The sequence below is a fragment of the Anabrus simplex genome, chromosome 2 (genome assembly GCF_040414725.1).
Source record: "Anabrus simplex isolate iqAnaSimp1 chromosome 2, ASM4041472v1, whole genome shotgun sequence".
In the NCBI taxonomy this organism is placed as follows: Eukaryota; Metazoa; Arthropoda; class Insecta; order Orthoptera; family Tettigoniidae; genus Anabrus; species Anabrus simplex.
Window position 1 is genome coordinate 872,928,142 of NC_090266.1, and position 27,775 is coordinate 872,955,916.

The 27,775-nt window shown below is 41.8% G+C and overlaps 1 protein-coding gene across 5 annotated transcripts in view; it reads right to left on the reverse strand.

Moving 5' to 3' along the window:
* The window catches only part of LOC136863154 (uncharacterized), a 989,332-nt gene that overhangs the window by 757,614 nt on the left and 203,943 nt on the right, over nt 1-27,775 (reverse strand). For all 5 annotated transcript variants that reach the window (XM_067139498.2, XM_068225867.1, XM_068225869.1 and 2 more), the window contains exon 2: nt 1,370-1,422. The gene's annotated coding sequence lies outside the window, so the exon portion shown is untranslated. The remainder of the gene's footprint in view (nt 1-1,369; nt 1,423-27,775) is intronic.

Genomic DNA, 27,775 nt, shown 5'->3' on the forward strand with positions numbered 1-27,775 from the left:
TTTAAGCCATTTGTAGAGGGCACTTCAAATATTTTAGGCTGTTTATTCATTCATTTATTTGTTTTTGTATTAGTGTGTAGTGGCGGCTTTTCGCCATCAGACTGGTAGGGTGGGAATTCCGAGTAACAGAGAATAGTATTGAAACTAAGTACATCGACCGGTGTTCCCTTAAGGCACTGTATATACTACTATCTGCGCACCTTTTATGGATAGATTTACACCCTAGTGCTGAATTGGTCGACCTCGGCAATTTTCGAGATTCGTACTGGCAACCTTTGAAACACAAACTATGAATCGCTTATGCATCGCTGTGCGACATCTGGCGTACACTTTACGTTCTAGTACTGTTGTTATTTACACAGCGAAGCCAAACTATAGAATTCACACTAGAAATAAGATTCGCATCGAGAAATGTTATATAATGTGTGTGTGACACAGTTGTTGGCTTAAGATAACAAAGGTTTAGCAAAATTCATATCGATCGACCATATTATCGATTCAATTCAGATTTCATTTCCATTCAGTTGGCAGTACTAGTGGAACCGAAATTGCTCCCTCCTTACTCCTCAAACCCGTACACAAATCTGTCGATAAAATGTGCGCAGATGGTAGTAAGACAACGACAATGTGTGTCTTCTGTGCTGCAGAATTGTAAACACCTCCATGATCCCCCTCAGCCCATTCGGACCGGCCGTCGCTGTTTCTTCCTTTTCCTTTCTCTTGTACAGTAGAAATAATGTAACTATAATAGACCGTTTCACCATTACCCGTTACAGCTCTTTTGTTGAATGGTCAGCGCAGTTGCCTTCGATTCAGAGGGCCCCGGTTTCGATTCCCGGCCAGACCGAATATTTTAGCCGCATTTAGTTCATTTCTCTGGCTCGGGGACTGGGTGTTTGTGCTAGTCGTTATACGCACCTCCTCATTCATACACAACACACCACACCAAAAATTACCAAACACCAAAATCCTCCGCATCACGTTGATGACGGGAAGGGAATCCGGCCGTGAAACAGGGCTTAATCCATTCATAGTGCCAACCTCAAGTAATTGGGAACCGGTGTTGAAGTAGAAGAAGCAGGACAAGGACAAGATCAACATGACCCAGCACGTGGTCATGATTTGTGCATGCTTTATTCTTTTGTAGATGAAAGCAACTACCTTTCCCAACATTTGACAAGCATGTGTTCAGTATTTTCCTACAGAAATGCCTGTACCTTCCCTAACGTCCACTGTTTATCCAGTATGGTGAAATTTCATAATGATTTTAGATCGAGTCCATTAGAGATACTCCCTCATTTCATAAGGCCCCAATGTGCCTGCACCTTTACATCCCATATACTAAAAACAAAGAGTGGTTCATACTCACGTAATTTGTTCTCTGCACACATGAAAGTCACGTTCACGCTAATGTACTGATCTCTGAAAGAAATAAAACAAAATTATTGACACACACAGTTCTACAATAGAAATACAAAATAAATGATTCACCATTGCCCTGAAATAATATAAATCTTCACCATTAGGATGTGAACAATTAAGGTCATTGCATGTGCCATTATCCGCGACAGTCAACTGTGGTTTTGGTTATTTCATGTTTGAGACTTAAGATATCCTTGGTCATTTTCCGCGCGCGCGCGTGCGTGCGTGCGTGCGTGTGTGTGTGTGTGTGTGTGTGTGTGTGTGTGTGTCGGCGGATAACGTGTGTTATGGTGAGGTTTGTGAGTGAACTTGTAAATATCTGTGCCTAGATTTGAGATCTGTGCCTAGCAACATTTAATTAGATACTTGGCTATGCCAGAATTTTCCCAGGGTGTTGATAGCCGAGTAGCATTATTCTGGATTCTCGCAAAGGTGGCCGGGGTTCGAATCCTGACCAGTGCATGTAGGATTTTTAAAATGTTTTTCCCATGGCTAGGATTTCACGTAAAACTGAAGGTCGTGTGGCTATAATCGCGAAATTAATAGCCACAAAAACCTACAAGTCCGCCTCTGTGGTGTAGTGGTTAGTGTAATTAGCTTCCACCCCCGGAGGCCGGGGTTCGATTCCCGGCTCTGCCAAGAAATTTGAAACGTGGTACGAGGGCTGGAACGGGGTCTACTCAGCCTCGGGAGGTCAAATGAGTAGAGGTGGGTTCGATTCCCCCCTCAGCCATCCTGGAAGTGGTTTTCCGTGGTTTCCCACTTCTCCCACTTCTCCTCCAGGCAAATACCTAACTTAAGGCCACGGCCGCTTCTTTCCCTCTTCCTTGTCTATCCCTTCCAATCTTCTCAATCCCCCACAAGGCCCCAGTTCAGCATAGCAGGTGAGGCTGCCTGGGCGAGGTACTGGTCATTCTCCCGAGTTGTATCCCCCGCCCCAATGTCTCACGCTCCAGGACACTGCCCTTGAGACGGTAGCGATGGGATCCCTCGCTGAGTCCGAGGGAAAAACCAACCCTGGAGAGTAAACAGATTAAGAAGGAAAAGAAGAAGGAAACCTACAAGCTTTCTTTCTTCAGAAATTCCCTGGACAAGACAGGGGAGCACACTGAAGAAAGCCACTGTCACTGTTGAGATTCGAACTTGAGACATCGGAACGATGCAGTGTATAGGCTTCATGTGAAGGAAACCTAATAGACCTGTTACGTAGGTGCGTCAAGCAACAGTAGCACATAGTTCGTTGTATAGTCATTCCATGTCAGATCAAACACACATAGAACACGACATTATTCAGTTGCGTATGCTGGGATCAAGACGTGGGCTACATTTAGACATAGGTTACCCTTTTCGATAGTTGGTTTAGTGAACGACAAACCCTAAACGTTCTGAGCTGCAGTCAATAGCCAACGGAGCAGCCTGCTGTGTTGTCTGCGCTGTTCACAAGCTACTGCCCTGGCCTTTGCTACTGTCAATAATCAACACCTCATCAGTGGAGATAGTAGCCTAATGTTTAGAAAATTAAAGTCCGGCTTTGTGGCTAAATTGATAGAATGCTTGCCTTTGATACGATTGGCCCGGTTCAGTTCTCAGGATCAATTCCCTCGTACTGTTAATTCCCGTTGCTTGGGGACTGAGTGTTGATGACTTCCTTGCCACTCATTTCGTCCTCATTAGGTCACCACCAAGCCTACACAGATGCCATGCACCATAATTATTATTATTATTTTTATTATTATTATAATTATTAAATTAACATTTTGGATTTTACAGCATTACCAGTAGTCGTACCCATCGTTCACAGGTTTATTAGCTTCCTCGGGAGATCAGTGTTGGTGTCCGACCAATGATCACAGTTTCGATTCCAACCAACCAAAGAGAACACTAAACCTCAAAGAGCCGGGCTGAGTGGCTCAGACAGTTGAGGCGCTGGACTTCTGGCCCCAACTTGGCAGGTTCGATCCTGGTTCAGTCCGTTGTTATTTGGAGGAGCTCAAGTACGTCGGCCTTGTGTCGGTAGATTTACTGGCACGTTGAAGAACTCCTGCGGGACTAAATTCCGGCACCTCGGTGTCTCCGAAAACCGTAAAAGTAGTTAGTGGGACGTAAAGCCAATAACATTACTATCAGTTTTATTAAACCTCCAAGATTCCATTTCATTTTGGCAGATCTACCTATTAAAAGAAAACTATATTACTCCTATAACAGTAGCCCTGCAGTGTCTTTCTACAAGGATATAGAAGCAAAAGGGAGTGAAATACTCTGTTATCTGTACAACTAAGTCAGAAGTATGACGTGAGAAAGTATGTACGATGAGGAACGCATGTGTCAATTCGGAAACCTCCAGAAAATTTCGAGTCTTTGAGCTATCTCTCCTTCGTTAGCAGTGGAGATCTGACGGACCGAAGCCTAGCACAGCTGTCCCCCGATCCCCGCACCTATCGCGCATTCAGCAACAAACCATGCGAGGTGAGGCGAGGGGAGAGGGACGCAGTGCCTGGGCTGCGATATCTTTCTCCGATGCCTTGCACTCAGAAATACAAGCGTCGTTTTATCTCATTGCGTTCAACTTTTGTAAATGGAACAATGTGTCAGATGCTTACAATCCATCGTTCTCATTTGAGGTCATGGCTTCACCGATAGCCTCGGCAACCCTCGGTAAACGCTACTGACATTATTGTGCCAATCCGATTTTACTTTTTTGCCTTCCGTCGCAATATTTTAAGAATTGTGGCGTACAGGTATGTTCCAACTTAAAAGCAGCCGTTTATCATTCATTAATTTGTCAGAGAGCGCAAAATTTTAAGTATTTACACTTTTCCTATACAAAGAAAATTGCAAACATAGGAGTATTTACATGCGATGCGATGTTATTATAAGTGCTGAGTGGGGAAATAATTGAACTACTTGTAACCATTCCACATTTGATTAATTTTCCCTCGTAATCGTTACTTTTCACAAAATGTCATTTTTTCTCGTAATTTACTTCTTGAAATAAAATTCTAATCGTTACATTCCAGTAATCGATATACATCACATCCAGAGCCCCAGTACTCACACTCCAGGATACGTCGTGCACTCGTTCATTTACTGAGAGGCTGTCGTTGTTACAGGCTGAGATTTAGATAATCGTGTACTACGTGGTCGAGATGGTGGTGGTGATGATTATTATTTAAACAGCTGGGCAATCTCCCTCCATTAACACTAATCAGAAGGAAAATTGAGGAGGTCCGACACTTCGAAAAGTGAAAATATCAGCTAAAGAAAGGAAAGGGCCGCGAAGGGCATGAATATGAAAGACACCCTGTTAAGCAGGTGGAAGAACCGTTCATAATGCTTTATTGTACTACAGCCTGTGTTGGAGAAGTTAGTACGTTAGTTACATAGAAACATAAGTAGGTAATAATAATAATAATAATATCATTGTTTTTACGACCCATTAACTGATTTTTGACGATTAACGAAGACGCCGACGTTCCTAAATTACGTGCCAGTAAATCTATTGACACGAGGCTGACTTTAATAGGTGAAGTGACACGATTATGGACTCAGTACATTTATGACACCCAACATGTCACACCTGCGCAAAACATAACTTTTCTGTGCCAAACTAATGCGGTTTTGTAACAGAATGTAATGTATCGGATCTTCTAATCGGTACCCATGTAAATTTTATAGAATTTACATTCATCTCTGCTCTCGTCAATTTTATAGTCTAAAATCACGAAATTCTGTCCTTATCTATCACGTTCATGTGATCGCTTTATACAGAAAAAAAGGAGGGTACACTACGAAATTTGGACTAAATGTTTACCTTTAATTAATTCGTACCTAAGTCACTTTTCTTTAGGAACCTCAATGTTGTCGTAGTGAACGACATACCCTGTACCTGCATCCTAATTTTTTGTTTACATATATTTTCTCAAATTGTGAGACATCTGACTGGCATTCCAGTTGACCATATACTGTAGATCCAGAATACAAAAAAGAACAAAAGGTTAGGATTACTATTTCCTGATCAGGTAGCGAGCAATTATTAAACAAAAAAGATTTAAAATAAATAAGTCGTCGTGAAACTTTGCAGTTAATTTTGTCAGTAGAGATGATTGTATAAAATGGTCAACGAGTCCCTTTAAACTTGCGCGCAATATATAAGGTATTTTTGAGAACATACGGGTACAGAATAATCCACCTGTTATTCACGCCGACGTTTTGGCCTTGCACTAGAATTTAATAACAGCAATGATTATTTTACAATACACGTACTACTTTTATGGTTTTCGGAGAAGCCGAGGTGCCAGAATTTTGCTCCGCAGGAGTTCCTTTATTCGCCGATAAGCACAACCACTCGAGGCTGGCGTATTCGAGCACCTTCAAATACCAGCAAAATTGCAATTTTATCCTAATCATCGAGTAGATAAGACACGAGAAATTTCCCTGAAAATGTACTGTTCAACCATTTTTGAGTATTGTATTAGATGATGCTGGATTTAGAATGTTCAACTAGTAGTATTTCTTGTCATATTTTCTTTCCATGGAATTGCTTGTTGTACTCTTGTTGTTGTTGTTGTTGTTGTCGTTGTTGTTGGGTAATTATGTTTTAACTTGACTTTATTACACTATTCTATGTGACCATTGCCAACGGGATATTTCCCAATGGCGATGTATTTGTTAATAATAATAATAATAATAATAATGATGATGATGATAATAAAAATGATTAGTAAAGTGAAACATAGTCCGCCTCTGTGGTGTAGTGGTTAGTGTGATTAGCTGCCACCGCCGGAGGTCCGGGTTCGATTCCCGGCTCTGCCACGAAATTGAAAAGTGGTACGACGACTGGAACGGCGTCCACTCAGCCTCGGGAGGTCAACTGAGTAGACGTGGGTTCGATTCCACCTCAGCCATCCTGGAAGTGGTTTTCTGTGGTTTCCCACTTCTCCTCCAGGCAAATGCCGGGATGGTACCTAACTTAAGGCCACGGTCGCTTCCTTCCCTCTTCCTTGTCTATCCCTTCCAATATTTCCATTCCCCCGCAAGGCCCCTGTTCAGCATAGCAGGTGAGGCCGCCTGGGCGAGGTACTGGTCATCCTCCCAAGTTGTATCCCTCGACCCAGAGTCTGAAGCTCCAGGACACTGCCCTTGATGCGGTAGAGGTGGGATCCCTCGCTGAGCCCGAGGGAAAAGCCAACCCTGGGGGGTAAGCAGATTAAGAAGAAAAATATTTTTTTTTGCTAGTTGTTTTACGTCGCACCGACACAGATAGGTCTTATGGCGACGATGGGACATGAAAGGGCTAGGAGTGGGAAGGAAGCGGCCGTGGCCTTAATTAAGGTAGAGCCCCAGCATTTGCCTGGTGTGAAAATGGGAAACCACGGAAAACCATTTTTACGGCTGCCAGCAGTGGGATTCGAACCTACTATCTCCCGAATACTGGATACTGGCCGCACTTAAGCGACTGCAGCTATCGAGCTCGGTAGAAGAAGAAGAAAGTGAAACATACATACAAATAGACGTCAAAGTGATTACTTACACTTTATTGTACACATAGATATATCGTTATTTGTAAGTCCTTCAAAACATATCAAATAGGAATTAAGTGACGTTATTGGGTCGAGTTTTCATCTCATACCTGATAATTGTATTTTAGAGCAGATCTGCTCGGCTCCAGGCTGGAATCAGGAAGATGATGTTGCTTACTTAACAGGTCCATTAAACATCATATTCACTTGAAATCTACTTTACTGCCACATTATGAGGTATTGATATAATACTACCTGAACGGAATGTAGTAGATGAGTGTAGTTATGAGATTACAAAGGTGGCCATTATTCGAGGATTCTGTAGAGGGTGTAGTAGAGTTCTATTTTTTTTCTAATTTGCCATGTCATTCACATCCTGTAAATAGTTTCATTCTTGAAAACTTTGACCGTGGTCCTCTCAATCCCTACTCAAAAGTCTTCTCACTGCAGCTATTGAATCTGTCCGGCGAAGACCTAGCTTACTTAGCGCAAGACAAAAAATTGGAGGGTTTCATCACTGTTTGAATCCCCGTCAATGCATGTGGCTGTGATTACGATATTGTCAGTCATGTAAAACTACAAGGTTGCTTACTTGTATATTTGGAGGTTTAACGTACTATGAAGGAAACGTATCAAAAAAGCAAAGAACGGAAACACGCAATAGTGAATACATCCCTCCACATAAGCTTGGTTCAGGAAGGACATTCGGCCGTAAAACTGGGCCAAATTCACAACATGTGCCGATCCTAATCAAATTGGGAAAAAGGCCAGAGAGAATATTGCCTTTAATCCTTCTCATCACTTAGGGCCTCGGACTATCTTGTTTTATCCTGCTCGATATCATAATAATAATAATAATAATAATAATAATAATAATAATAATAATAATAATAATAATAATAGCCCGCCTCTGTGGTGTGGTAGTTAGCGTGATTAGCTGCCACCCCGGAGGCCCGGGTTCGATTCCCGGCTCTGCCACGAAATTTGAAAAGTGCTACTAGGGCTGGAATGGGGTCCACTCAGCCTCGGGAGGTCAACTGAGTAGAGGTGGGTTCGATTCCCACCTCACCCATCCTCGAAGTGGTTTTCCGCGGTTTCCCACTTCTTCAGGCAAATGCCAGGATGGTACCTAAGTTAAGGCCACGGCCACTTCCTTCCCTCTGCCTTGTCTATTCCTTCCAATCTTTCCATCCCCCCAAAGGACCCTTGTTCAGCATAGCAGGTGAGGCCGCCTGGGCGATGTACTGGTCCTCCTCCCCAGTTGTATCCCACGAACCAAGTCTCACACTCTAGGACACTATCTTTGAAGCGGTAGAGGCGAGATCCCTCACTGAATTCGAGGGAAAAACCAACGATGGAGGGTAAATACACTGACTGACAGAGCAAATGCAACACCAAGAAGGAGTGGTCAGAACTTTATGCCAATTGCAGGGTAGACTGACGTCACTGAGGTATGCTCATGATGTGAAATGCGCCGCTGTGCTGCGCACGTAGCGAACGATAAATGGGACACGGCGTTGGCGAATGGCCCACTTCGTACCGTGATTTCTCAGCCGACAGTCATTGTAGAACGTGTTGTCTTGTGCCACAGGACACGTGTATAGCTAAGAATGCCAGGCCGCCGTCAACGGAGGCATTTCCAGCAGACAGACGACTTTGCGAGGGGTATGGTGATCGGGCTGAGAAGGGCAGGTTGGTCGCTTCGTCAAATCGCAGCCGATACCCATAGGGATGTGTCCACGGTGCAGCGCCTGTGGCGAAGATGGTTGGCGCAGGGACATGTGGCACGTTCGAGGGGTCCAGGCGCAGCCCGAGTGACGTCAGCACGCGAGGATCGGCGCATCCGCCGCCAAGCGGTGGCAGCCCCGCACGCCACGTCAACCGCCATTCTTCAGCATGTGCAAGAAACCCTGGCTGTTCCAATATCGACCAGAACAATTTCCCGTCGATTGGTTGAAGGAGGCCTGCACTCCCGGCGGCCGCTCAGAAGACTACCATTGACTCCACAGCATAGACGTGCACGCCTGGCATGGTGCCGGGCTAGAGCGACTTGGATGAGGGAATGGCGGAACGTCGTGTTCTCCGATGAGTCACGCTTCTGTTCTGTCAGTGATAGTCACCGCAGACGAGTGTGGCGTCGGCGTGGAGAAAGGTCAAATCCGGCAGTAACTGTGGAGCGCCCTACCGCTAGACAACGCGGCATCATGGTTTGGGGCGCTATTGCGTATGATTCCACGTCACCTCTAGTGCGTATTCAAGGCACGTTAAATGCCCACCGCTACGTGCAGCATGTGCTGCGGCCGGTGGCACTCCCGTACCTTCAGGGGCTGCCCAATGCTCTGTTTCAGCAGGATAATGCCCGCCCACACACTGCTCGCATCTCCCAACAGGCTCTACGAGGTGTACAGGTGCTTCCGTGGCCAGCGTACTCTCCGGATCTCTCACCAATCGAACACGTGTGGGATCTCATTGGACGCCGTTTGCAAACTCTGCCCCAGCCTCGTACGGACGACCAACTGTGGCAAATGGTTGACAGAGAATAGGGAACCATCCCTCAGGACACCATCCGCACTCTTATTGACTCTGTACCTCGACGTGTTTCTGCGTGCATCGCCGCTCGCGGTGGTCCTACATCCTACTGAGTCGATGCCGTGCGCATTGTGTAACCTGCGTATCGGTTTGAAATAAACATCAATTATTCGTCCGTGCCGTCTCTGTTTTTTCCCCAACTTTCATCCCTTTCGAACCACTCCTCCTTGGTGTTGCATTGTCACTGTCAGTCTGTGTACATTAAGAAAGAAAGAAGGCTAATAATAATAACAATCTAATTGGTTGCAAGATTCTCAAACGCACGTTTGATGTGGATGTGCACGCTAATTTCGGACTAATGTTATTGTGTTCTTGCCAGTGTATACCTACCGGGCGGGACCACGTCCGGAATGGCCGACAGCCTCCTGCTAGCTCGTGGTTCATGGCCTGAGAATATCGACATCCTGTCACGTTAAACATGGAGTGAATGGCTGCTGGTGTTAACTCTTCTCGCCTTTGACAGAGTTCAGAAACTTCCAGTATCCAGTTCATTTAGAAACTAAGAAAATGATGTAACTACCATGTGTATTGTTTTAGAACTTATCGATTGGAATGGAAACATTTTAAGTGTCCCCCATGCAGCAACATATCACACTTCTATCATTAACTATTATAATTTACGCTATTCTATTTTTAGTAACAGTTATTTACAGACATCCTATAAGAATGCAATATTTCTCAAAAGAAGTTGCGTAGCAACCACATACAACCTGTTTTCAAGTCTTTGACCGGGTCAGGGATGTAAGGAATGAATCATATATAGGCTATTAGTACGATGGTGGTCGCCACTCCCAAAGAGATTATTAATGACTAACAGATGCTATGAAATGATACTGGAGTGGGTTGCTGGATTGAAAGATGACAGTGAAAACCGGAGTCCCGGAGAAAAACCTGTCCCGCCTCCGCTTTGTCCAGCGAAAGTCCCACTTGGAGTGACCGGGATTTGAACCACGGTATCCAGCGGTGAGCGGCCGGCGCGCTGCCGTCTGAGCCACGGAGCCTCCCCCAAACGCATAGATAGATGTGTTGAAATTTGTCCAAAGTAAAGACGTAAGTGTGATACCTCTCGCAGATGGACATCACCATTTCCATTTTATTGATTAGATTAATCACTATTTTCAAGCAAATGTTTCAGCGGTGTTCTTGCTGTGAGAGTTTTGGCTTCAGTACCTGGATTTTTTTTAAATCGAGTGGTGCAATTATATTCCAACAGAAATGATGGCGAGGGACAATGTTCTTCTTACTGGTTGAACGTAAGACCATTCTTGAACGTGATTTACTGGATAGGTCCGCCTCCGTGGTGTAGTGGTTAGCGTGATTAGCTGCCACACCCGGAGGTCCGGGTTCGATTCGCGGCTCTGCCACGAAATTTGAAAAGTGGTACGAGGGCTGGAACGGGGTCCACTCAGCCTCGGGAGGTCAAATGAGTAGAGGTGGGTTCGATTCCCACCTCTTCCCATCCTGTAAGTGGTTTTCCGTGGTTTCCCACTTCTCCTCCAGGCAAATGCCGGGATGGTACCTAACTTAAGGCCACGGCCGCTTCCTTCCCTCCTCCTTGCCTGTCCCATCCTATCTTCCCGTCCCCCCACAAGGCCCCTGTTCAGCATAGCAGGTGAGGCTGCCTGGGCGAGGTACTGGTCATTCTCCCCAGTTGTATCAACCTCCCCAAAGTCTGAAACTCCAAGACACTGTCCTTGAGGCGGTAGAGGTGGGATCCCTCGCTAAGTCCGAGGGAAAAACCGACACTGGAGGGTAAACTGATTAAGAAGAAGAATATTTACTGGATTGTCTCTCTTCACGAATTCTGGAATGAGGAGAAGACAATCAAAATGTACTTAAGAGGCAAATTGACCGGCAGTGAAGGTATTCACAGTGAGCAGGTAAAGTTACAATCTTTCATCTTTGTATTATTTGTGGATCATCAACTTTTCCGCATAAATTAAGTGAACTGGATTCAGTTATTTGGAAGTCACAAGGACGAAATGACATTCGTTGAAGAGGCAAGATAAGTTTCACGGGGCTCCTGATGTAGTCATAACCACGGGACCTCCAACTTAACGTGGAAGCAGAACAACCGAACAAGTGGCTGCGTGGTTTGGTTCACGTAGCTATCACCTTGCATACGGGAGATAGTGGTTTCGAACCCCACCTTCCGATGCTCTGAAGATTGTTATCTGTGGTTTCCCATTTTTACAACAGGCAAATACTGGGGCTGTACTTTATTAAGGGCACGTGTCCTCCCTCCAAATCCTAGAATTTTCCTACCGGTAGTGCCGCTCCTGTTCCCACCCAGTGAAGCATATCGGGAGATTAATGCTATATAACGGGTTTGTGATCGTGGAATTTGTATTTAATACGCAGCCTGTTCTTAACCTTCTTTACCGGTGACAGTAATCTCAGCAAGCACATGCATTTAGCACAATCGGTCCCAACCTTATCTCCTCGAAATACTACATTTTTGTCTTGATTGTATTCAACATGTGGTGGAACGTCTCCGAGTGCATCCGATAATAATCAAAGAACTTGAGGTCTTTGTTCAAATCGTCACATAGAATGTTCCTACTGACTTCGTTTAAGCTGGTGTTGGGTTTACCCAACCGGTGTCTTCCTTTTGAGTTTGCATCCGATGAAAGCGCTCTAGTGACGTAATTAATTTATCATGCTGAGACTGTTGTGACTCCGGCAAGTAAAATGGACGTTAACGTTAAAAGTGAAGAATGTAACTTTACTATCACTAACTAACAGCTCGAAATAATATTCCGGCTCCCTGACTAAATAGTCAGCGTACCGACCTTCACTTGAGGGCCCCGGCTTCGATTTCCGGCCTGGTCGAGGATTTTAACTGTGTACGCGATTATTTCCTCTGTCTCGGGGACTAGTTGTTTGTGTTTGTCTTATTACACTTCTCCTAATATACACACAACACTGCCAACTACCAAAGAAACATGCAATAATGAATACATCTCTCTACACAGGGTTGGCGTCAGGAAGGACATCCGGCCGTAGATCTAGACCAAATCCATATAGCTTGCTGACCCCGCTACAACTCGGGAAAAGGTCAGGAAGGAAAAGAAGAAAAGGAATAGATCGAAATAATAATAATAATAGTAATAATAATAATAATATTAATAATAATAATAATAATATATGTTTAGCGTCTCTAAATTGCTAGTCACACCGGGATTTGGAGAAAAAATTCTGATATTCGAAACAAAGTAGTGACGGGTTGAGTGACTCAGACGGAGCCCAAGTTGGTTGGGCCAATTCCGGCTCAGCCCGGTTGTATTTGAAGGTGCTCAGATACACCAGGCTCATGCCGGTAGATTCAACGGAACGTAAAAGAACTCCTGCGGGAGAATATTCTACCGCCACGACGTTTTCGAGTACCACAATATGCTTAGAGAGACGTAAAAACCAGTAACATTGCCTGGTGTGAATATGCTGAAAACGAGGATCACTGTGGTCCGGTATTCAACTGTTACTTTTAAAACTTACGATTTAGACCACACAGATTTCATTAAAATGTGGGTGGATGAGCAAATAATATGTCCTACATTTAATGCCTCAAAATCAGTCATAGCACGATGTATCCGTACCGACCGTCTCTCTTTCCATCATCCACTTCTGCCTCTATCGCTGAAAATAGCTGGGCGTCTCCGAACAGTTAGCTGTTAACGACGTAGACTGACCTTGTGTAGAAATACACCGATAGTTCTATTTTAGAGTTACATAAAACTCTCTACACCGAAACTAAGATTTTGTGAAGACGAACACAAATCCACATACTACAGACCTATTTTACTAACACGTTCCGTATATGAATATATGACAATATTAGGGTTTTAGTAATTCTCTGTGGTTTATAATAGAAGCTAAATTAAAATTATGTTGTATGAAATATTTGTCATCTATATAGAAATGTGCACGTTGTTCATATAAGTATTTAATACCACAAAGCAAGGAATTGGCGGATTCCAATTCAGAACGACTGATGTTGTCAGCCAATGGAACAACGACAGGCGAGTAGCCACGTTCGAATGTCTTAACTGATTATCCTAACAGGTTTTATTGCAATCGGTCTGGTCCAACGCAAACAGTTCCTTCGTTAGTGCGTATCACATACGTGTGACCAAAGTGTATGCCTGTGTTACTGTAATCAGTTCCCTATCATACTGAATGTAAGTCTGTTATCACTACTTCCCGTATTACATCCAGCAATCAACAGCTTGTCTCCAAACCTTAATGCCTAAAGCAGCTCTGCGTGTTAATCGCCACTTCCACAATCAGGTACTGTCCAGTGTCTGGCTTTCACTAGTCGGTGTATTTCTCAAGTCAGAATGGCCGCTTTCTTTCCTCCTTACAAAACATTCCATTGTTTTGCTTCCTCGTTAGGTAAACATGCCTATACACTTTTGTACCATATTTCTGTACCTATTACAGATGGCATATTCTACACATATTATTATTATAACAGGAAGTTTCCGTGGAGCAGGGAGGGAAAGAAGCGTGAGGGTTGAGCGTCAGGAGGACGCCATTTCCAACAATTGTTGTAAACGGAGCAGCTTGTGAAACTTGTGCAGGTAAACGGACTTAAATTAGCAGAATTTTGTTTAAGTTTGTAACATCATCACGGATACACCTTCTATAGTGGCTCAACAGAGGTTTCCAGAAGGAAAAGGAAGACAAGACGTGATTGGAGGATAGGTTTCTTGGAGAGGAGGAATATCATTGGAAGAACACTTTAATAGCAGGGATGGCAACAGACAAACAAAACAATACAGATTGCCTGCTCAAATTTGATAAAACAGTATTGTCAATATTTGTTGAAATCTTAAAACACTAGACATCGCTAGTAAATCGCTTGTTGTGACATCTGTTCCTTAGAGTTGAAACTATTTCCGTCAGAGAGTTCATGAGTTTTGAAGTATAAACTACTAAGAGCTGGCGGACGATTTGAACAGCCGGAGAAGCCTAACTCATGGTTCAGACCTACCCCCCTCTCCCCGTCCCAAAGGTTTGCATTTCTCAAATAATTGTAAACATATCTTGAAATTTTGCCAATATTCAGATTACTTTTTTGTAGTGTTGAATTAATTTTAGGTGAATGTCCATGTTTTAGTATTAAATCCGATGTAAGGTTGAAGAGATGTTTCGGTAACTGCATCGAAGAAGTCCAAGTACGGGCAGTAGTGCTTGATGTTGACGGCAAGGGCGGCCGTCGTTGCCGTGGTCCGGGGTCGATGGTCGGATCCCACAAATACCCTCAGATACTAGGTCCCCAAAACGTTGAGGGTTGAAGTGGGTATGAAGGATGGTCACAGCCAAAGACCGTAATATCAAGTAGCAATAGAGTAGTTGTGCTGAGGTGAAGTTCTAGCAGGTTCTTTGAGCCCAGAAACCGGGTGGACATAAAGTTGGAGTTCAAAGCAGGAACTGATTGGCCCACGACAGCGGCTACTAGCCTCACAATATGTCTTCTCACGACCACAGAAGTTGAAGAGGAAACTGGAACACAAACCACTTGGCGGCAGTACATTGTTTCTGTATCTTTTTCGTAGAAGCAAACGTTGCTCCTTAATGGAGGAGAAGTGGCATGATGGAGAGTTGCAGTACATTGTTTCCGCTACAGTTTCGAATTAGCAAACGTGGCTCTTTAATGAAGAAGAAATGGCATTAAGGAGAGTTGCTAAGTTCTTTTGGGAGGTGGGAGCTTCGAAGGCGGAATTCAGAAGAAAAAGTTGGGGAAGGTTTTACAATATTAAGCTACACTTTAAAGTTTCAAAACAAAAATCTTTAAACCATGGGTGCTCCCTAATACTGAATAAATGGGGGAAATTTACAAAAATTAAGGAAGAATACAAACTGCAATGTCCAGAAAGCTAAATTGCCTTGAGCAAATCTGAATATAAGGGGGTACGAGCCCAACAACAATTATAACATAGTTATACGTAGACATACAAGCTACACTGAGAAAAGAAATAAAACTATATGTAAATGATTGATAGGTAAAACAGATACCTTATGCGGACTTAACTTGAGACATGTGAACCTTAAAAATCCTCTCAGTTTCCTGATTACTGGCCAAAAGGTAACCGGGTAATAAAATCTGCAATAATGTAAGGCCCATGAAATCTAGGGGGTAAGTTTACCAGATGGAACGAAGTTCGCAACATAAACATGATCTCCAACTTTTAACCTGGTGGGTCGGCGTCCACGATCATGCCTCATCTTCTCTCTCCTATGAGAGCGAAAGGGCTAGGAGTGGGAAGGAAGCGGCTGTGGCTTTAATTAAGGTACAGCCCCGGCATATTTCTGGTGTGAAAATAGGAAACCATTGAAAACCATCTTCAGGGCTGCAGACAGTGGGGTTGAAGCCCAGTATGTCCCCAACGCAACCTCATAGCAACGTGAGAATGGCATTGCTAATACCTCGGTCACTTTAATGCTGCTGGAGCCAAGGAGTGAGAGACAGGTTTAATAAAAGTTTAAAAATATATTCCAATCCATACCACAAGTCTCGCCAGTAAACCTGTCGCGTAAGATACGACTGAGAGAGATTTAATTTTCAGAAGGTTGCATATGTTCAATAAAATATAGGCGCACCTAATTCACCTGCGATATGCACAGCACATGAGAGTAATGAAATTAATGTAAAACGAATACCGGCACCCTACATGCAAACATTATTATGTTAATGGAACTAGGTTTTCCATTGATGACTCGCGGACTCAAAAAGATGTTCAGGCAACAGAATATAGTTTTATATCCCAAATATGATTGTATAACATAGTTAGAAATTTATGTGTGTGTTAATTTATTTATTCTGATGGCGAATATAAGCCAAATATTGGAAGATATACATGAAGATAGTTTGAAATTTTTATGAGTGGACGAAATGTGAAAAGTAAAATTTCCAGCTGGTATAAAAACTAGGAAGGGCCACCACGACCTCCTGGTGCAAAGTAACATCCAACATACGCGCCATGTTTGGAAGAGCATAGTTTGGACTTCCGACTGCTTAAAAAAAGTCGCACATTTAAGACATTTACACGCTTAACAAAGACTCCCCCAGAAGTTTTGTCGTCCCGTGCGATCATTGAAAATGCAGCTCCCCCTCTCCTCTTTTTTTTCTTACAACTGCAGAAAACTAAGCTATCCAAGTCACGTCATTGCAGACATAGTATGGCCGGCTTTACCCCTTGTGCTACAGTTCGACCAGCTGTGCCGTAAAGTAGTCAGAAACATCAAAAATTCACTCGAAAAAGACAGGAAATTTCAGAGTTTTAAACTTTATTACCGAATGAATAAATGCATTTTAAAACAACTCCTGATCTTTCAGTACTTATGCGAACACGAAATAATAAACCAAAATCGGTCCTAAAACATCATATAAAACACAACTCTTAAATATAATTTTCTGAAATGTCTGTAATATATCGTCGCTGCCGGGACAAAACCGCCCATGTGAAATATTTGAGCTTAGAACTTTGGCCGGTAAGGTTCTGTCATCTAAGGTGCAATATTGTGTGAGTATTCCCAAGGCATTCTTGCTCTTCATAATGCATGTGCTGCAGGTCAGTATATCTCCAAAAATATTATCACATAGGAGAATTTGTTCCGGCAACAACGATATGTAAAAGCCAACATACTATCCTCCCCGCCAGTTTGATAATAATAATTATTAGTGCGACTTTACTGTGGCAAAGTTAGGGATCCTAGCCCTCTCTTACACTTAACCAAATCGGGTATATAAATGAGCCCTTTATTTACAATATAAATTTTACAATGAAACAATTCCTACATGTTCCATTTTTACAATAATCAGTTGCTAAATCTCTTGTATCGCTTATTTCTAAAAATGAACTAGGCTAGTCATGTGTGCAAAGAATCTAGGTATGGCAATCTATTCGGGTAACGTTCCCCCTCCTAGAGGACAAGTCAAGAGCAAGGGATTACTTATGATATAGGACTTGGCAGCGTCGTCAGATTGATGTGTCACCCGCGAAGAGCGAGTGTTTTATATGGTGAAATGTGGGTTTCTAGGCTCGACTTTAAGGCACTACCATTATTACTGTTCTTGTTCCTATTGTCAAGTCCATGTGTTACAATGACATTATTGCGTGGATAAATCGTTTTGTGCTAATAACACTTGTAAACTTCATAATATAATGTGTATCAAAAAATTACGGTGAATGGATCAATATCGCAGTGGTAACGTATTGAAACACTGCGTGCATGCGCTTGTTGCATAGCGAGACATCTCGAGAAGAGTCATGTAGCGTTGAACACACGGAATTGAAGAAGGTTAGCCTGCTACGGCCGGTCGAACGTAGTGGGTGTGAAAGCCCATGTCATAGTGCAATGGAACAACGCATTAATAACAAATTTTGTTACAAATGGGGAAAAACGACGACAGGAGGAGGAGAAGGTAGCCATACGCTACTATGTCTATGATGATTAGGTGCAGGAGCCCTTTTGCCCCTTTCCCAGGCGAATTGTCCTATCAGTACAATGCATAGCGCCATCTTGTTTCAGCTTCAGCTTCCACCGAGCTCAGCATTACTCAGGAGGAGTAGGAGGTGGTCATACGCTACTAAGTCTATGAGGAGGAGGAGGAGTAGGAAGGGGGAGGGGGAGGAGGAGGTGTTCATACGCTACTAAGTGTATGAGGAGGAAGAGGATATGGTCATACGCTACTAAGTCTATGAGGAGGAGGAGGTGGTCATGCGCTACCAAGTCTATGAGGTGGAGGAGGAGGTGTTTTGCCCTGTTGCCCTTTTGCCTTTCTGAGAAGGAGGAGAGCCCTTTTGCCCTTTTTCCGGACGAATGAGGAGGAGGAGGAGGGCGCGGTCGCTCATCTCCTAAAGTCTAAATTCATGATTATCTTTGTTGCGCTAATGCCCATGCAGTTTTCAAGACTCAAAAGCCTAGCGTTTTGGCGCCTGAGCTACTCAGCCTAAGTTAGTCTGCTATGTTTCAACATCACCTATGTCTGTCATTCTTAGATCAGCTCTTTGGTTATGGTTCATATAGACAATATGTTGATATATTTCTGATGAAATCGAGCCTCCTACGTCGATTGACACCTTGATATAGGGCGTAGCTGCAATTGTATAGTTTTCAAGACTAAAAAGGCTAACGGTTTGCCGCCTGAGCTACTTAGCCTATGTTGCTTTCGAACTCGGAAGAGGGTAGAGTGTTAGAATTAGGCTTCATGCAGGTCGTCTATATAGCATCAAGTCAGAAACCCGCAGCTCCCACTACAGTTGCAGCGCGAATTTTTTTCGGTTCTGAACATTAAGTTTTAATCTCTAAGTGATGTAAATATTACGGCAGGCAAACAGAAGTCTCCCAATTTCAAACATATCAACTAGAAATGTTAAAATAAAAAAATCAGTGTTCTAGACACTAAAAACAACAGAGCGTTCTAAATCAGCACGAACGTTAGCGCAGTTGACTCTACAGTCGCTCAGTTCCAAGACCCTAAGATTACCTCTAATGTTATATCCATATGAGCAATGCAAACCTATTAGGCTTTATACCACCTCCATAGTCCCATACAATGTATTTTCACCATCTTTTTTTCAGAATTCCAAGTTCAGCTCCAAGCTCGTGAGGTTTCATTCCGACGTTACGCACCTATGAATAAAGCAGATGTATTAAGCCTTACGCGATCTCCCTATACCCGTGCCTCCAACTTGTTCCATCGATTAACACCTTGACATAGAGTGTAGCCGCAATTGTTTAGAAGTTAACATTTTGACACTTTAAAGTCTAACGGCCTTGGCTTTATGGTTCATATAGGTAATATGTTGACATATTTCTGACAAAATCGAGCCTCCTGCGTCGATTGACACCTTGATATAGGGCGTAGCTGCAATTGTTTAGATGTTAACATTCTGACACTTTGAAGGCTGATAGCCTTGAAGTGTATGAAAATTGGTCAATCTCTTTCTATAGAAATATCGAAGTAAGGGTTGATCTTTCGAATGGCATCTTTATATTGATGATCTGATAATAGGAAAAGGGTAAAGAATCTTTTTGATAGTGAATTTTCAGAGATGATAGCCTTGCCGGTACGGTTCGTATAGGTAATATATTGATATATTTCTGATGAAATCCAGCCTCCTGTGTTGACTGACACCTTGATATGGGATGTAGCTGCAATTGCTCGGAGTTAGTCCCATAAGAGCCCTTGTATAGTAGCTTTCTTGCACATTACCCCCTGCACTAGCCTTCTATTATTATTATTATTATGTTATGCCCCTATGAATAAAGCATATGTATTAAGTCTTATAGCTGCCATCTTGTTAAAAATTCAATTCCAAGCAGTGGCGGCTCGTGGACATCAGCAATGGGGGGACGCGCCTTAGTTTCATAATTCCACAAATATCTCAAGTTCTTCAAACCATGTTATCAAGATACACACTTCGAACACTTACGGTAGCAATGCATATGCAATTATTATTATTATTATTATTATTATTATTATTATTATTATTATTTGTATTTGCCTTTTCTTGTCCACGAGCGAATTATGTTTACGAATAGTTTCACTGTAGTGATCACTTAAACAAGACACGACATTGACTTTACCAAGCATTTCAAAGTCCATGGTACTATTGATATCACCCCTGTGGTGATCCATTTATCTCCTTTCCTAGAAGGGGAGAATAGCATGCAAGGAAAGCAGTAAAAGGTTTCTGAGATATCACTTTCACATATCCGCGGGTTCTTGTTATATACGTCAGGAGAATTAATTTGTCTTTGGAAAACCCTATTTTCATTTTTCTTGGTCTGCGGTGTTTTCAACGAGATGTCTGGTGTCCGTCTACCACACTCCTTCAGTTCGACTTTCTTCTCGATAGAAAGAGAAGAAAACGTTAGCAGTTCTTTAATATGTTCGACGGTAATCATACTGTACGAAGTGCAAACATAACACTATGTCTACATATAAATCACATCCTTTCTCCTAATTTCACCTTGTCACAGTCACCTCACGAGATCATTCATCAACACAAAGCAAAACATCGCGCTCTCCAGTGAGTATGCCCAACATGAATCAAGTGCGAGGAAACAGTAGTTACAGTCGTTACTCGTTTCGTTAGTTAATAATCCTAAAAATTACAAGACTGTTTTAAATATATACCGGCACTTTTAACTCAGGTAAGTGCCTCAGTAAAATAGTTCCTAGTTTTAGGAGAGAAATGGCACAAACTGACCCCTGTTAAATAGAAATCAAATCACCAATGTTTCTGGTAGATTGGCTGCAACGATAGGCCGCTGCAGAAACGCGCCGGAATCTCCGTTAGAAAAGCACATCTCTACTGTGCCCCTGATTGGCTCCCTCAAGGCCAGTCAAGCGAGATTCGGAGTATTTGGTCCGCTATGAGAGAGCGCCCTCCTGCGCAGGGCCAGCAGCTCATCGGGCCGCAGTACAATACAACTCGCGCCCTTGATAATAATCTTATAGTAAAATATTTCGCTTGTTAACATTAAAATTCCCGAATTTAATGGAACCCTGTCGGGGGCGCGCGCCTTAGCGCCTCCCAAACGAGCCGCCACTGATTCCAAGTCCTGGGAGGTAAAGTTAGGTTAACGCGTGGTAAGGGTAACGTTAGGCCTGCAGTTAGCCCGGGTATCGAACTTGAAGTCTAAAAGCATACGTATTAAGCCTTATAGCCGCTGTCTTATTCCAAGTTCACCTCCAAGTCCTGGGAGGCTAAGTTAGGTTAACGTGTGGTCAGTGTGGCTGCAGTTAGTCCCGGTATCGAACTTGAAGTCTAAAAGCATACGTATTAAGCCTTATAACCGCCATCTTGTTCCAAGTTTAACTCCAAGTCCTGGGAGATTTAGTTAGGTTAACGCGTGGTCAGCGTAACGTTAGGCCTACAGTTAGCCCGGGCATCAAACTTGAAGTCTGTTAGATTAAGAGTCTACTCTTATGCGGTTAGCCCGTGTGTTGAACTTTGAGTCTAGTAGGTTAAAGATTGTACTCTTAGGCTTCGAACTAGGGTCTCAGGCCCTTGGGCCTGGAGTCGAACCCGGGATCTGCGAGGTTAAGTCTAGACACGTCATGCCTGTTAAGTTAATCTTACACTCTTGACTATAACCACGTTAGCAGTTGGGACCAGCTTGCACTTTTGGCATCGAATTTGTGTGTTAGGCCTTTAAGCCCAAGGTCGAACACGTGGTCAGTAAGGTTAAGCCTGAACACGTAGTGAGGTTAAATGTGAACTCTTAGCCAGCCGCCTTACTTTTCAAATCGCCCGCCAAATAAGATCATGTGAGGTTAAGCATGCAGTCTTAGTCAGCGCAGTCAATGAGGTGGAGGCCTCGTCCAGAGGGTCGGAGGTGGAGGTAGCCGATGGACTGTCCAATTCTTACTATTTGTGTTGTCCTTTTCTTAACAATATCAGAGTAATGGCCATATTTAGACTTTGAACATCATCATTGTAAATGTATGCTTAATTTAAATTTATTATCTTCAAATGTCAATGAAATAGCTAGTAAAGCTAGTCAATTGAAGAGTTCAGTTACCCGTGCGGGTCCATCTCCACGGGTCTTGAGCACCCCCCTCCCGTCCACCACCTTGTCTTGAACTTGGCTGGAGGCGCCAAGATATGCTCACCACAGAACAACTATTTGTAAAGAAGGCATGCAGTTCTGGCTGGCGATAACAATGGACCTTCGCGCACTATCATTATAGAACTAATATTTCCCCGAGCCCGTATCAAGAAATGGGACTAACCGGTAAACATACGTAGGCCTATATTATACAATTATTACTTCTTAAATTTATTTGAATTCTAAAGATATTCTTCAAATTAAGATTTCGACTTCCGCATAGGTATGTGTACACACACTTTTGCTACGAGTGGTTTAATGTCGCCCTGACACATTGAAGGTTTTCGGCGACGCAAGGATGGGAAAGGGCTAGGACTGGGAGGGAAGGGGCCACGACATTAATTAAGGTGTGGTGTGAAAATGGGAAACCACGGAAACCGTCATCAGGGCTGCCGACGGTGGGATTCGAACCCACCGTCTCCCGAATTCTAGATCAATGCTCCGCGGACCTAACCGCACGACCATCTTCATCAGTACAGGCAAAATTCTAATTTTATTTTATACTAGCAAGGTACCCGTGCTTCGCTACGGTATTATACTGAAATTTATAATTGAATGCTTATTGTTTTAGATATATAATCCGCCGAAATTCGCGATCTGACACGTTTTCAGCGAGAATCTACCAAAATTCCCGATCTGACTCGTTTTCTATTAGATTACGGCACGTTTCCTCCCATTTTTCAATCTTCCTTTCCAGCAATCGATTTCGTACTTCCCGGGCTAGGCTCAGGTATTCTTCCCGGTCAGTTGGGTCCGTAAATCTTTGCATTACCGTATTTTCCTATAATCATTTTTAATCTGGAAAAAATCCTTCAGGAGATCCGGCGTGGTGTCATATTGGGTGCCTTGGCGGCACTGAACCCGCGGCCGGACTGCATTCTTAGTCATTACCCGTCCAGGAGCCGTTTCCAGCGCGGTCCGCATATTTGACGACGGTCCGGAACATTATTATTATTATTATTATTATTATTATTATGTGTTGCTGGAATGGCTGATGACAGGGAAAACCGGAGTATCCGGAGAAAAAGCTATCCCGCCTCCGTTTTATCCAGCACGAATGTCACATAGAGTGACCGGGATTTGAACCACGGAACCCAGCTGTGAGAGGCCGGCGCGCTGCCGCCTGAGCAACGGTGGATCCTTATAAGTACATTAACAACAGTAAAATCAATTGGTCTCACCTCCTTCTACACCCCACCGCCGTTAAGTTTATTTACCCCCGCCCCCCCAAAAAATTAAAAGAAGGCGTGTTTCTTTATGTTTAAGGGAGATTCCAAACACCAATGTTCACGTCTATTACCTTCAGTTTTTAGATATAAGTATCCCCATAAATATAATTTACTTTTGTCACTTCATTTCAAACTACTCCCCCTCCCCCCCTAAGTGAATTTTCCCGCAAAAAATACTTGTTCCTTTAATAGTGAAGGATCTTCTAAATACCAATTATCACGACTCTAACTTCTTCACTTTTAGATTTATGTGTCCTCATGAAAGGAATTCAACTCCTTTACACTCCCGCCCCCCAAGATTCCCCCCGCCCCCAAAACGCGTTTTTCTTTGTTTTTAAAGGAGATCCAAATACGAATTTTCACGTCTGTAAAGACTTTAGTTTTTATTAGATGTATATATTCTCATACAATTAAAGTCAATTAATTTTTCAATTCTTTCACACCCCTCCCCCGCTTCATTGGATTTTCCGAGAATACGTGTTTCTTTACTTTTAAAGCAGATTGCAAATATCAAATTTCACGTCTGTAACATCTTCATTTTTAAGATATCAGTAGCCTAATTAAAAGAATTCAACACCATTTTCAGTCACTTTCACCCCCCCTCCACCCAAGTTGTATTTCCGAAAATTAAAAATACACGTTTCTTTATGTTTAATAGAGATAAAAATGCCATTTTTCACTTCTGTAACATGTTAAGTTTTTTTAGATATGCTGTAAAAATTCTCATTTTAAAATTTCACCCCTTTTGGGTTCGCCTTAAGTGGAGTTTCCAAAAACAAATCACCTATGTTTCTTTACATTTACAGGAGATTCCAAACACCCACTTTTTACGTCTGTAACATTTTACGTTTCCAAGATAATCTTTCAAAAAATTCACCCCAATTTGTCACTTCTGTTTAACCGCCATTAATAGGATTTTCCAAAAACTAAAAAAATACGTTTTTCTTTATTTTTAAAGGAGATCCCATATACAAATTTTCAGTTCTGTAATATCTTCCGTTTCTGAGATATATGTATCCTCATTAAAGGCATTCAACCCATTTTTTATCCTTTTACACCCCTCCTATTGGGATTTACAGGAAACAAAAAAATACGTGTTCCTTTATTTTTAGAGGAGATTCTAACTACCAATTTTTACATCTGTAAATTTTAAAGTTTTAAGATGTAGACGCATTCATTTTAAAAAATTCACCCCCTTTTCACCCCTCAATATTTGGATTTTCCAAAAACGAAAAAATACGTGTTTCTTTATATTTAAAGTAGATCCCAAATACCAATTTTCAGGTCTGTAATATCTTCAGGTTCTGAAATATAAGTAGACTCATGAAAGGCATTCAACCCATTATTCACCCTTTTACAGCCTTCCTATTGGGATTTTCCGAAAACAAAAGAATACGTGTTTCTTTATTTTTAAAGGAGATTCTAAATACCAATTTTTACATCTATAAACTGTAACAGTTTTGAGATATAGATACACTCATTTTAAAAAATTCACCCCCCTTTTCACCCCTCAGTATTTGGATTTTCCAAAAACGAAAAAATACGTGTTTCTTTACATTTAAAGTAGATCCCAAATACCAATTTTCAGGTCTGTAATATCTTCAGGTTCTGAAATATACGTAGCCTCATTAAAGGCATTCAACCCATTATTCACCCTTTTACACCCTTCCTATTGGGATTTTCCGAAAACAAAAGAATACGTGTTTCTTTATTTTTAAAGGAGATTCTAAATACCAATTTTTACATCTATAAACTGTAACAGTTTTGAGATATAGATACACTCATTTTAAAAAATCACCCCCTTTCCACCCCCCCATTAATTGGATTTTCCAAAAACAAAAAATACGTGTTTCTTTATTTTTAAAGGAGATTCCAAACACCAATTTTCAGGTCTGTAATATCTTCAGGTTCTGAAATATAAGTAGCCTCATTAAAGGCATTCAACACCTTTTTCACCCCTTTTCATCCCTCCTATTGCGATTTTCCGAAAACAAAAAAAAAATACGTGTTTCTTTATGTTTAATGAAGATTCTAAATACCAATTTTTACATCTGCAAACTTTAAAAGTTTGGAGATATAGATTCACTCATTTTAAAAATTCACCCCCTTTTCACCCTCCCATTAATTGGATTTTCCAAAAACAAAAAAATACGTGTTTCTTTATTTTTAAAAGAGATCAATAGTACCAATTTTCAGGTCTGTAATATCTTCATTTTCTGAGATATAAGTACTGGTATACTGATTAAGGGCATTCAACCCATTTTCCCCATTTTCACCCCTTTTCAACCCTCCTATTGGGATTTTCTGAAAACAAAAAAAAACGTGTTTCCTTATTTTTAAAGAAGATTCTAAATACCAATTTTTACATCTGTAAACTTTTAAACTTTCGAGATATAGACACACTCATTTTAAAATTTCACCCCTCTTTTCACCCCCTTAGCGAAGGAATATCCAAAAATCCTCTCTTAGCGAGCACGTACATCTTAATATGAATATATCCCCAAAATTTCATTTCGTTACGTCCAGTAGTTTTGGCTCTGCGATGATGAATCAGTCAGTCAGTCAGGACAAGCTATTTTATATATATAGACTAGCAAGATACCCGTGCTTCGGTACGGTATTATACTGAAATTTATAATTGAATGGATATCGATTTATATATAATCTGTCAAAATTCGAGATCTGACTCGTTTTCTGAGAGATTACGGCAAGTTCCCTCCCATTTTTCAATCTTCCTTTCCAGCAATCGATTTCGTACTTCCCGGGCTAGGACCATGTATTCCACCCGGTCAGTTCGGTCCCTAAAAGTTTGCAATCTTTTCCTATAAGCATTTTTAATATGGATCAAATTCTTGAGGAGATTCGGCGTGGTGTCTTCTTGGGTGCCTTGGCAGTACTGAACCCGCGGCCGGACTGCATTTGTAGTCATTACCCGTCCAGAACCGTTTCCAGCGCGGTCCGCACATTTGACGACGGTCCAGAATATTATTATTATTATTATTATTATTATTATTATTATTATTATTATTATTATTATTATTATTATTATAGATGTTCTGGACCCCACAGCAAGATGCTAGACCGCTAATTGGCGGTAAATTCCATCTGCTGCCATTGTCATTTTTGACATTGTGACCAGCACCTATGTAGCGCGTAGGCAAGTACGCGGAAATTCTGGCGATACGAATGACATACTTCCGTGCATTATTGACCTTATTATAGAGGTGAACAATTGGACAGTCAATCTCATTCCTATCGTTTATTTCAAATGTTTTTAATTTTTATTTATATGCCAGGAGAATCTACTGTAATCAAAGAACGTTCTCCGAAGGAAAAGATGGCTCTTGAAAACGAACCCAGGAAAGATTAAAAATGATCGGTTTATGCTCAGAATAAGTACACCGAAAATCCACAGCCTGTTTCCAGTCATTCGACAGGGTCAGGAATGGAATGAATATACAGTAAAATCAATTGGTCTAACCTCCTTTTACACCCCACCGTCGTTAGTTTCATCCCCACCCCCACGCAAAAAAGAAAAGAAGGCGTGTTTCTTTATGTTTAAAAGAGATTCCAAACTCCATTGTTCACGTCTATAACCTTCAGTTTTGAGATATAAGTATCCCCATAAAAATAATTCAATATTTTCACATCTTTCACACTCCACCCCCCCCCCCCAAGTGAATTTTCCTGCAACAAACTCGTTTCTTTAATTGTAAAGTATCTTCTAAATACCAATTATCACGACTCTAACTTCTTCAGTTTTTGATTTATGTGTCCTCATGAATGGAACTCAACTCCTTTTCACTCCCGCCCCCTCCAAGATTATTCCCCCCCAAAACGCGTTTTTCTTTGATTTTAAAGGAGATCCAAATACAAATTTTCACGCCTGTAACAAATATAGTTTTTATTAGATGTAAGTATTCTCATACAATTAAGTCTATTAATTTTTCAATAATTTCACCCCACCCCCTCATTGGATTTTCAGAAATTACGTGTTTCTTTACTTTTTAAAGCAGATTCAAAACATCAAATTTCACGTCTGTAACATCTTCATTTTTGAGATATCAGTAGCCTAATTAAAATAAATCAACACTATCTTCAGTCAATTTTACCCCCCCCCCCTCCACCCAAGTGGTATTTCCGAAAACTAAAAATACATGTTTCTTTATTTTTAATAACATAAAGAATACAATTTTTCAATTCTGTAACATGTTAACTTTTTTGAGATATACTGTAGAAATTCTCATTTTAAAATTTCACCACTTTTAGTTCCCCTTAAGTGGAGTTTCCAAATACAAATCACCTATGTTTCTTTACATTTACAGGAGATTCTAAATACACACTTTTTACGTCTGCAACAATTTACGTTTCTCAGATATTCTGTAGATA